The sequence below is a fragment of the Apium graveolens genome, chromosome 8 (genome assembly GCF_009905375.1).
Source record: "Apium graveolens cultivar Ventura chromosome 8, ASM990537v1, whole genome shotgun sequence".
NCBI classification, from domain to species: Eukaryota; Viridiplantae; Streptophyta; class Magnoliopsida; order Apiales; family Apiaceae; genus Apium; species Apium graveolens.
Window position 1 is genome coordinate 202,134,552 of NC_133654.1, and position 11,569 is coordinate 202,146,120.

Sequence of the window (11,569 nt, forward strand, 5' to 3'; positions counted from 1 at the left end):
TTTGGGAGAGAAGATGAACAGTAAATAATTCAGAATAAATGGCTGATTATCTTCTGCTGCAAAGTGTAGACTTTATCCAACAAATTGTGTGGCTGAGAATTAGAGCTTCTGTGGCGACAGGAGGTATAGGTCGCGTTCTATGAAGACAAGGGGGAGGGGTTAAACTTGTGTGGCGACCACCTGTACAGGTACATGTTTGTGTACTTAAACAAACACTCGATGTACCCCTGTGGCGACATTAAGTCACCCTGGTTACTTCCCTTTATTTGATTTTCTTTTTTATTTTGTTTTTCTTTTATTTTTCCTTTTCTTTTTTTTGTATTTTCTTTTTGTTTTCTTTCTCTTTTTCTATTTTTGTTTTCTTTTTCCTTTTCTTTTTTTTGTTTTCTTTTTCTTTTTAAGTTTAAATTGTAATTAAATTAATTAATAAAATAAACTTAAATATAATTTATAAATAAACTAATTTAGATTTATAAAATAAACTTAATTAAAGTTTATAAGATAAATCATTTTAAGTTTATTAAATAAATTATATTAAAGTCCATTAAATAATTTATTTAATTTAACAATTAAACTTTGAGCTTCGCCAATCCCCTGAGCTGTTGAGCTGTATACCCCGCGCACCTCTTCTCGTACTTTAACATATAAACGTTCAGTCCAAGTTCGTTCCTCAACTTAACAATCCTTCTATAAATAATACCCAGATTCCTTTCACGGGCTGTTGACGCCTAGTGCAACTGGTCTGGTTCACAGACGACTAACCCCGATTCAGGTCTTCGTACATATTGCAAGTAGATCAAAAGTCGTATCACGCTTGTATATCAAAGTAATTGGAATGCCATGATAAAATAAAGATTTGATATAATACTTGATTGATCCTCTTAATTAACATGCTATTGATTCCTAAAATATTGACATCTCACCCTGATGCTTGAACCCCAATAGAAACTGTACCTTGATACCTAAAAGCCAGATATTCTTTAAAGTTGTTCTTAATTGATTGATAACCCTTTTTCTTGCCCTAAAGTTCGACAATCCTGATATACCTTGAGCTAAAGATCATTTCTTCATACCTTAACACCTCTAGTATTCATGAAGCTGATCTTCTTGATGTTCTAGTACTTGTACCTTGTCGAAAACCATTGCTTTAAGCCTAGTTTGGCACTACTCTTTCATAATATCCAATAGCCTCGCTAAATTTTCTTGTCAAAGTTCTTGTATATGGAAACCTTTCAATTACCCTAATATAGTAAAGTCAAGTGGATCATGGCCCTGAGATTTGGTGATATATTTTCAGTGTTTCAAGTTGATCTATAATCCCTTGATAAAAATGTTTACTACTTAAGAGATTTTATCATAAATCGGCATCCGTTTTTGAAATAATTAAAATGTGGATTTTCAGTCCCAAAGGGGGATAAATGTTTTCTTTGAATAGTGGATCTGGACTGAGACGCGAGTCCTTTCCACACTTATATTGTAGGCTTAAAAGTTGTCTAAGGATCCCATTAATGTTTTAGAACCCAGCGAGGTTCGGGATTACTTCACGACTGATCACCGGCTGTAATCCGTAGCGTCATAAAATGATTTTGTTTAAGTTATGATTTTGAAAATGTTTTGATTCAAGCAAATGATGCCATCACTCAAAGTTTTATCTCTTGTTAATATTGGTTACGTCTTCGCATTGTCATTCTTTTATATATATCTCGATTTATGCTTTGTACCGTATTATTTAGCACTTATTGAGCATTTGGCTCACTCCTTGCTTTACCCTGATATTACAGCTAGCAGCTATGGTTAGATTCAAGCAGACAACACGTAAGACCTGCGACGCCGATGCGTATGTCCGAGCTCAGGTAGAATAAGAGATAGTTTTGTGTGAGGACTCGATAAAAAAAATCAGTTGTAATAGATGGTAGTGTTGGGCTGTTCCAAATCCTAAACTGTAGTAGATCTTGGATTCGGTCAAGTATACTTTCTTTTAAATATTGTAAAAGTTATTTATTTTGTATGTTAAGTTGGGGGTGTGACATTGTCATTACCCGTTCCGCTGAAAAAAAGCGCGGAAAGGGTAGCAGTCCGCTGAAAAAACCCTGCGGATAGGCGAATTTTTTTTTTAATCCTGGCCGTTGGATTGTTCATCCAACGACCAGGAGATAGTGTGTTGGTTAAGGGTCCCCTGGCACATGATTGTCAGGGAACAGGACCCGAGAGATTTATGGCTCCCTAATAAAGTGTTAATAATAGTCTTTATTTTGTGTTTGTTGACCGGGATAGAACGATTTTTGATGGACAAATCACGTATTTCATGTCAAATTACGATAACGTGTAAAAACTATTCATATTTACATGAGCAGTTGGAGATACAGATCATTCACAGGGATGTAAAGACGATTAATGCGATGCTTGATTCGAATTATAATGCTAGCTGTGATGACTTTGGATTATCAAGATGGCTAGAATATCAACGTGATCACCAAATCAAGACACCAATAAAGTATCAAGACTTTAGATTGTCAAACACTACGAGAATTGGAGGAACAACTGGATACTTACCACCAGAAAGCTTCCAAAGACGCGGCTCTGCTATATCAAAATCTGATGTTTTCAGTTGCAAATTTGTTGTCTGGGAGATTATATCAGGACAACGAGAAATGGGCCTTACTTTCTAAAATGATCAAATTAATTTTCTTTCTGGATACAAAGGCTTTCAGATTAAGGAATGGTTTTAAATAGCAAGGCACAGTCGACTTCCTGACAGGTCTTATAAGCTTTTTGACATGGAACGTTTGTTTACAACAAATTGTCAGACCTTCCATCATTTAAGCATCATCATTTGTATATTTCTAACTACTACCACCACCAATAAATAGTTGCTTCCGGATTATCTAATTTTGGTCAACTAAGGACGAAACGATTTACACAACTGCTGAATATGGAAGCACCGATGTTAACCCCATCTGCTGAATATGGAAGCTCTGACTTTAGCCCGTCTGTTGAAAACAGAAAAGCGGATATCAACCCCTTCACCAAATACGCAAGCACTAAAATCAGGTCCTCGGACAACAAGAGTAAACGTCGACCAAACGCGTTCCCCATTATTGAAACTCCACAGGAAATTATCTTTAAAGATAATCATTTCACCAATTAAAAACTTTGCAGATTCCAGAAAGGTAGCTGAAGTAGACTTTGGAAATGGTTATTATGGCATTTTTGACAACAATCACCATATCTTGGTGAAAATGTTAGGCATGAATGCACTCGCCAATGAAAACGTTGGTCACATTGCAACAAAAGTATCTTATATTCAGTCAAGTGAGTACCACATTGGTGTAGATATTTATGAAATGTAGATATTTTTTGTGTTCAGGTGTAATCGTAACTTAAATTTTGTATCTTAACTTTTAATTCTGAATGTTTGTGAACAACCTACGGGCTATAATTAATTTTAAATTTGTAATTTGCAGGCAGGTGTTTACACCCGTGGATTATATACAACATCCAAATTGGAGGACCTTAATGAATATCCAGTGATTTGATTCAGTTCACAAAGGTCATTTAGGTAATTAACTATTTAAATGTTATTTGTGAGCACTCAGTGTACTTTGTTACTACGATCCTTGGAAAAAGTCAGGATTTGACTATTTAATGAAATATCTCAGGACCGTCATAAAAGACAAAATAAAAAAACTTGCAGTGGCTCGCCACAAAAGGTATAATGAAAATTTTGAGTTTATAGTGCTCAATCAACATGAGATAATGTCCCGGTGATGATAGTTTTGTGAGAACTATCATTTCCAAGCTCATGGGTTCCAAGTATAATATATAGATCAGGTTCAATGTCATAGACAATTTAGTACTGTGTTGTTTAAGTAGATGTTATCACCCTCATAAGCACCCATTTGCTTCTATAAATGTGATTGTTAATTTGTTTCGCAAATGTACCATCACCCCCACCATAGCTAGCTGGTCAGAAAATCTCTCCTGAGGAGGAACCTGAAGAAGATTTGGCTGAAAAGATTGACATATGACTTCATTATCATCATCTGACAGGTGAAACGGATCCACTAAGATCTCATAGGCACAGGTTGCACAAGCAAAAGTTATTTAGTTTGTGGTGTTTGTATCTGAACATCATATGCATTTTATTTAATTTTAGAAGGTTATTTGGGTATTAATTACTAAATATAAGATGATTTGGTTAGTAGCTAACGGTATAGTATTTGCCCTTTCGTTATCTATCTCCATTTTAAGCTACGTAAGATACCATATCGCATCCATAAATTTTATAAAACGGGCAATTATAAATAAAGATGATGAGAAGTTTTTATTTTATGAGATATCTGTTATAGAGGAAACTAGAGGGGTTGCACTGCCAAATTTCCTTCCTAGATTTGCATTCCTATCACTTTTGCAGCACGAAGGTAACAAGAGTTTTGAACATACCTGTTAACTTTGGTGCTGAAGTGTGGGACTACTTGTAGTAGAGCTTTGATTGGAGCTTGGTTCTGAGTTCCAGTAATCATGTTTCAACTAGCTGCTCTTATGGTGTATTGGATCGTTACGTCCATGAGACTCAGGGGTGATAAGATAATATGAGATCCAGCTAATAAGTGGCACCAAAACAGGTTCATTTTAGCTTTATTCATGTGAATTGTGATCACCTGTGATAATATGGATTATAAATTTGTTAACTTCTGCAACAATACAATGCAACAATGAATTCAAATTGAGGATAATTGGTCTAAAACAACAGAAATCCAGAGAGTCTTACATTCATTGTTTTAGTCTTGGCTTGCTGTATGTTTGATCACGTTAATATTGAGCAACTTCAGACTCTTATATATGTAAATTGAAGTAAGTATGCAATTATAAACTTCTTCCCTTTCTTGCATATCGATACAATGCACCCCTTATTCAGTTTTCTTCGTGGATGGGGTGATCCTGCTGGTATACCCTTCTGTAAAAGAATTTTGACCCCAAATGATATGCTAAATAGATGTTTTTATTATTTTGTTTAGGGACCCTAAACTTAAATGTATATAGTTATTAAATATTTTTCAATTTATAGAATTTTATTTTGTTTTAAGATAATTTTTCTTATAAATATATCTACATTGTATTTAACGTTTATTAAATTATAAAATTTTTACAATTGTCATTTTATGATAACTTAAAATATCTAGGTCGGGTACCGTTAGTATAACAGCATAAACAAAAGCATAACAAAGCATACTATAACTTTAGTATATTGTAACATAATTTTTTCATTTTTTTTCTTTTTAAAATTTTGTTTTTAATTAAATTGATAAGATGCAAGTGTTATTTTTAGTGATTCTCGCACAAATTCACATATCCATTTTGATTCCTATAATATACCGGGAGAACTGTAATGGCAGTTTAGGACTTTGGGGCTCAGAGTTGAGTTATTTTTTTTATTATATTGTGCATCTTTCTGATAATCATGTGAAAGTTTTGCAGAATGGAATATTCCTATAAGGACTTGGAGAGGTTGCATATTCCTCAGATGGTTACTCATAAAGATAATGAGGAGAAACTTACTACTGCATTTACAATGTCAGTGGTATGTAAAATTACTTACCAGCCTTATTTTTACGTTTAGATTTTATTCTCATATTATTGTATATGTTGTGGTCAGTCATATGGCCCCTTTTTTGTTTCTTAATCATTAAGTTTCTTATAATGATTTAGTGCAAACCTGAAATTTTAGTTAAGTGCAAATCTTTCTTTGAAAAGCAGTATCATGATAATTATTGACCATTCATTATATCCTGTAGGATGCAAAAAAGGTACAATTATAGAGGATTGACCCTTGCACCCAAAGATTCAAAACCAGAGGATTTCAACCGTCCAGGCCATATATTTCCATTGAGATACAGGGAGGGAAGTGTTTTAAAAAGAGCAGGTAATACAGAAGCTTCTGTTGATCATAATGTGCAGGATGGACTTGAACCTGTCTCGGTTTTATGTGAGATTGTGGATGAAGATGGTTCTATGGCTCGATTACCAAAATTTCAGGAATTTGCAAAGAAAGAAAACATAAAGATTGTGTCAATAGATGATCTTTTCAGGTAGGTTAGGAAATTATTCTTTGGTACATTCTTCACTGTCATAATAAAAGATCTGCAAACATTTCTTTGACTGTTTGACTCCTCAAAGAAATTTTATGAGTTTAGGGTTTCCATGGTTACGTGGAGTTGCGCCTATAAGTTCTATTCTTCGTTGCTACTAATGGCCTAAAAATTCAATCTCGCAGCCACTTTCATTTAGACTTAAAGTTGACGATCATATATTCAGTGGTAGTACTAAACTTAATAACATCAAAACCATATCACTCTATCATCTTATGTGAGAAAGTTATCTTGATTTTGCACTAAGGCTACAAGATAGAATGGGCAATGTATGTATAATTTTAAGTGCTCAGCCGAGCTGTGGTTTTATCTGTTTTGATTTTTTTTAACTAGCATAGTTAATATTTAAATGTTTAAACTAATTTTCCTTTTTACAAGTATTTGATACATTAAAGTTTTATAATTTTTTCTATAAAACATAAAGTCAAAATTTGGATATTAGTTAACTTTTAAATATGACATATTCTTGCATTTTTTATATCACAATATATACTTAATTTTTTAAATACTTATATGAAAACATGTTATATTTGCTGTTTAAATAATTTTATAAATTGTCAATATGTTAAAAATTAACAGATGGTTTTTTAAATAATTTTGTATATAGCAACAAGTTGGCGTGTGCAAAATATGGGCTAACTTGCTAGTATTCCTAATATCTACTAGCACTAGGATTTCAAAATTACTCTTTTTACCATTCATTTTATTTTAACCATTTTACATCAAATATACTTTTTGGTAAATGTACGTTGAGCCTTTGGATCATCCACTAAATATGGGTTAACCTGCAATTCAAATTTTACACTTTTTTTACTCTACAGAACTTGGATTATCCACTTAGATTTGGCCGACCCATTTGTTACTGCATTGTGTAATGTAACTTATTAACGTGATCGTAGGAGATCGTGGTGACTCGCTTAAAAACAATATCTCTCTTTCAAACAAGTATCATTCAAATCCATAAACATAGTTCCTCTCCTCCTTTTCATCCAATTACTGGTGGTTGCTTCGTTATTTCTTATCTACATATGTGACGATATATGTCCGTTTTCACATAGATGGATCGAGTAAGTTGACTTTTTATCATGTATATATAATGGTTGTATTTTTTTTACATTGATAGTGATATGTTTTTCGCTGTTACGTTGCAAACGACTTCTTCTTGGTCCATTAACACCTTCATCTGCACAAAATGTTTACACTTTTATTTGTTCTCTATTTAAAGGTCGGAAGTGGCTTTCGCTTGGACATCCCGACTTTACATTCACTTTTATTTGTTCTGTGTTTAAAGGTCGGAAGCAGCTTCTGCTTGGAACATTATCTTCCTCTTCCAACGAAATTGATTATTCTATTACATGTTATATGATAATGATGTATGTTAGTATTTTTATTAGGATTTGATATTATTTTTTATGTTTTTTCATATAACAATTCTCATATGTATTTATTTCCTGTATCAATTTTTCATCGAAAAATTTCCAATCTCTGTTTGTGTTTGTAATTAAGAGGAACTTTTGGTTGCTCCACAGGATGGGTACAAATCACCAATCAGATGGCCTAAGAGAAAAAATAAAGGTTGGAACAGGTTTGATGTATAATCTATTCTTATTTACATGAGCAGTGGGAGACACAGATCATTCAGAGCGATGTAAAGACGAGTAATGTGATGTTTGGTTTGAATTATAATGCTAGCTTTGGTGACTTTGGATTAGCAAGATGGCTAGAACATCAACTTGATCACCAAATCAAGACACCAAAAAAGTATCAAGACTTTCGATTGGCGGACACTATGAGAATTGGAGGCACAACTGGATACTTACCACCAGAAAGCTTCCAAAGACACGGCTCTGCTATATCAAAATATGATGTTTTCAGTTTCAATTTTTTTGTCTTGGAGATTGTGTTAGGACGACGAGCAATAGACCTTACTTTCTAAGATGATCAAATTAATTTGCTTTATGGATACAAAGGCTTTCGGATGAAGGAATGGTTTTAAAAAGCAAGGCACATTCGACTTCTTGACGGGTCTTATAAGCTTTTTGACATGGAACATTTGATTCATTAGAACTGCTATGCACTCTTAATGATCCCCAATCTAGGCCAAACATGAAATGGGTGCTACCAGAAGTACTTTATGGAACTCTTTGCAACAAATTATCGGGCCTTCTATCATTTAAGCATCATCCTCTGTATATCTCTAACTACCACCACCACCAGTAAATAGTTGCTTCCAGCTCATCTACCTTTTGGTCAATCAAGGACGAAACCATTTACGCAACTGCTGAATATGGAAGCACTGATGTTAACCCCATCTGCTGAATATGGAAGCTGTGATTTAAGGCCATCTGTTGAATACAGAAAAACGGATGTCAGGCCATTCACCAAATACGCAAGCACTGAAATCAGGTCCTCATACAATAAGAGTAAACGTCGACCAAACACGTTCCCCATTATTGAAACTTCACGGGAAATTAGCTTTAAAGATAATCATTTCACCAAGTAAAAACTTTGCAGATTCCAGAAAGGTAGCTGAAGTAGACTTTGGAAATGCATATTATGACATTATTGACAACAATCACCATATCTTGGTGAAAATGTTAGGCATGAATGCACTTCGCCAATGAAATTGTTGGTCGCATCCCAACAAAAGTATCTTATATTCGACCAAGTGAGTACCATATTGGTGTAAATATTTATGAAATGTAAATATTTTTTGTGTTCAGGTGTAATTTTAACTTAAATTTTGTATCTTAACTTTTAATTCTGAATGTTTGTGAACAACCTACGGGCTATAATTAATTTTAAATTTGTAATTTGTAATTTGCAGGCAGATGTTTGCACCCGTAGATTATCTACAACATTCAAATTGGAGGACCTTAATGAATATACAGTGATTTGATCCAATTCACAGAAGTTATTTAGGTAATTAATTACTTAAATTTTATTTGTGTGCATTCAATGTTACATGTACTCTGTTACGATCCTGGGAAAAAGTCAGGATTTGACTATTTAATGAAATATCTCAGGACGGTCATGAAAGACACAATCAAAAAACTTGCAGTGGCTCGCCACAAAAGGTATAATGAAATTTTGAGTTTATAGTTGCTGAATCAACACGAGATAATGTCCTGGTGATGATAGTTATGTGAGAACTGTCATTTCCAAGCTCATGAGTTCCAAGTATAATATATAGATTAGGTTCAATGTCATAGACAATTTAGTACTGTGTTGTTTAAGTAGATGTTATCACCCTTATAAGCACCCATTTGCTTCTATAAATATGATTGTTAATTTGTTTCGCAAATGTATCTTTGTTGTATTGTAGGGGAGTGGCCCAAATTCCTTGATCAAACAATCTAAACTTATTGTTGCTGTAATGTAATCTCTCTTACCTTTTTATACTGATATGTATTTAACACAAATATTTTAAAGCTAATCAATTCATAATCTTTTCCATAAACAGATTCACCTTCACCCCCACCATAGCTAACTGGTCAGAAAATCTCTCCCGAGGAGGAACCTGAAGAAGATTTGGCTGTAAAGATTGACATATGACTTCATTATCGTCATCTGACAGGAGAAACAGATCCACTAAGATCTCGCAGGCACAGGTTGCACAAGCCAAAGTTGTATTCTTCATAACATTTTTCTTTTCATTTTTATAGATGATCAATGTACATCTCTTTTAGTTTAGAGGAATTGAAGGTAAAAGAAAATGTGCCCGCTGAACCTTCATCAATAGGGTTTTTTCACAGAAATCGTTGAAGTTACTGAATCAAAGGACACTCTAGCTATTAGTATTCAAACTCCAGAGACCAGAGACCTCTTCTGTTCTGTCAACTCAGGGATTAATACTTAAAACAAGATCAAATGATATATGTGGAAAGCCTACCTCTATAATTAGTGATGGTGTAGAGTCAATCGTTGAATCATAATTCTCGGTGTTTTCTTGGAAAAACTAAGGTATAATTAATTTCGTTATAAATTTTATGTTTCACGTCTTTAATAATAATAGCTACACCATGTTTATCTTATTGGTTTTATATTTGATTTAAATATTAAAAGCACAAATTATGCAGAACTCTCTCAGATAACAGGTTTGGTAAGGTTTTTAAAAGTATTTTCTTTAAAGTGAAAGTCTCATGAATTAAAAAAAAAAAAACAAAAAAACGTTACAAATTTGTGAGATAAGCCAAGAGTGAGTGCATGGTTGAAATGCTGACCATCTGATGGTTATTATAATAATAATGTACTTTTGTTCAGGTTCTGGGTTACTCAAATTCATTATATGTTATTTGTGAATAACTGGTATGGTGGTTCTACAAGTGAAATTTTTGTTCTCGACTTATATATATATATATATATATATATATATATATATATAATATGTATATTAAAGGAGATGTGTAGTGGACGTTGTTTTGCTGTTTTTTAATACCTTCTTATGATTAAAAGTAAAATTAAGTAAATCTCACATAAATAATTGCTTGACTTTTGAGGCACATTAAGTCATGTTTTCTCTTTTTATTCAATCTAATATATCTATTACTCTTAAATATATGATCATATTGGGACCTTACTCTAACACCTTAAGGTTTTAGATGAGCTGATTACTCAACATGATATCAGAATTTAGGCTGGCGGGAGAAGCTATATTGTCAGAATAAATGTCTAAGTTATTGTCTTGATCAATGTTGGTGATGCAATATTTTTTGGTGGAACCAGTCCGAAATCAAAAAACACCAAGTTTGGTTAATACTAGATCAAGGACAAAATGATATAGGAGGGGGTTTTCCTGAAGAGAACAAGGCTATCGCCAAGGTGGCCAAGGTTCAACCTACAGCTGACAATCTGGATATCTTGGCAAAAGAAGGCCTCAAGTTTGTTTCGAAAATCTAAAATTAAAAATTTTAAGTGTGGTAGCAAGTTTACTAAAATTTATTTGATAGGTCCATTTGGCGAATCTTATTATAAGTAATAAGTAATTTAGTTTCTTTTTTAAAAAAATCATATTTACATTTTTTAAATATAAGTATTTATCACACATATTTGAGATCAATCCTTATTTCCAACTCAAAATGAATTACTTATTTCCTGAAAAAAGGAATAGCCTAACGGGGCAGAAAACAGAAAAATATTTATACTAATTGATTTGTGCAAATAACAAGGTTGTTTTTGACACACTTATAGTTAAACTGAAGGCATTGTACTGAATTTAATCTAAATCTCTGCCAAAAGTGACATTTCTCTTAATTGCATGGTTGTAGTTTAAGTTCAAATTTGCAACTTTTTTTTGGTAAGTCATATTGCATCTCAATAACAAAAAAGAGGTAAGCCTTAGAGACACCAGAACAAAAGAAGCCCTACTAACTAGGATATTACATACGTGAACAAACACACCACTCAAAGTCTCCAACACA

At 33.2% G+C, this 11,569-nt stretch overlaps 1 long non-coding RNA gene across 9 annotated transcripts; it reads left to right on the top strand.

Moving 5' to 3' along the window:
• The first annotated feature begins 7,051 nt into the window (after positions 1-7,051).
• LOC141676849 (uncharacterized) lies at positions 7,052-9,957 on the top strand. Of its 9 annotated transcripts, none has more exons than XR_012557178.1 (7): positions 7,052-7,216; positions 7,375-7,522; positions 7,656-8,817; positions 8,977-9,071; positions 9,176-9,329; positions 9,475-9,527; positions 9,613-9,957. It is a non-coding gene; the product is annotated as an uncharacterized LOC141676849 (long non-coding RNA). The 9 variants fall into 9 exon arrangements; XR_012557175.1 differs by having other exon boundaries at positions 7,679-8,817; XR_012557177.1 differs by having other exon boundaries at positions 7,053-7,216; positions 7,679-8,817; positions 9,176-9,226.
• Positions 9,958-11,569: the final 1,612 nt, after the last annotated feature.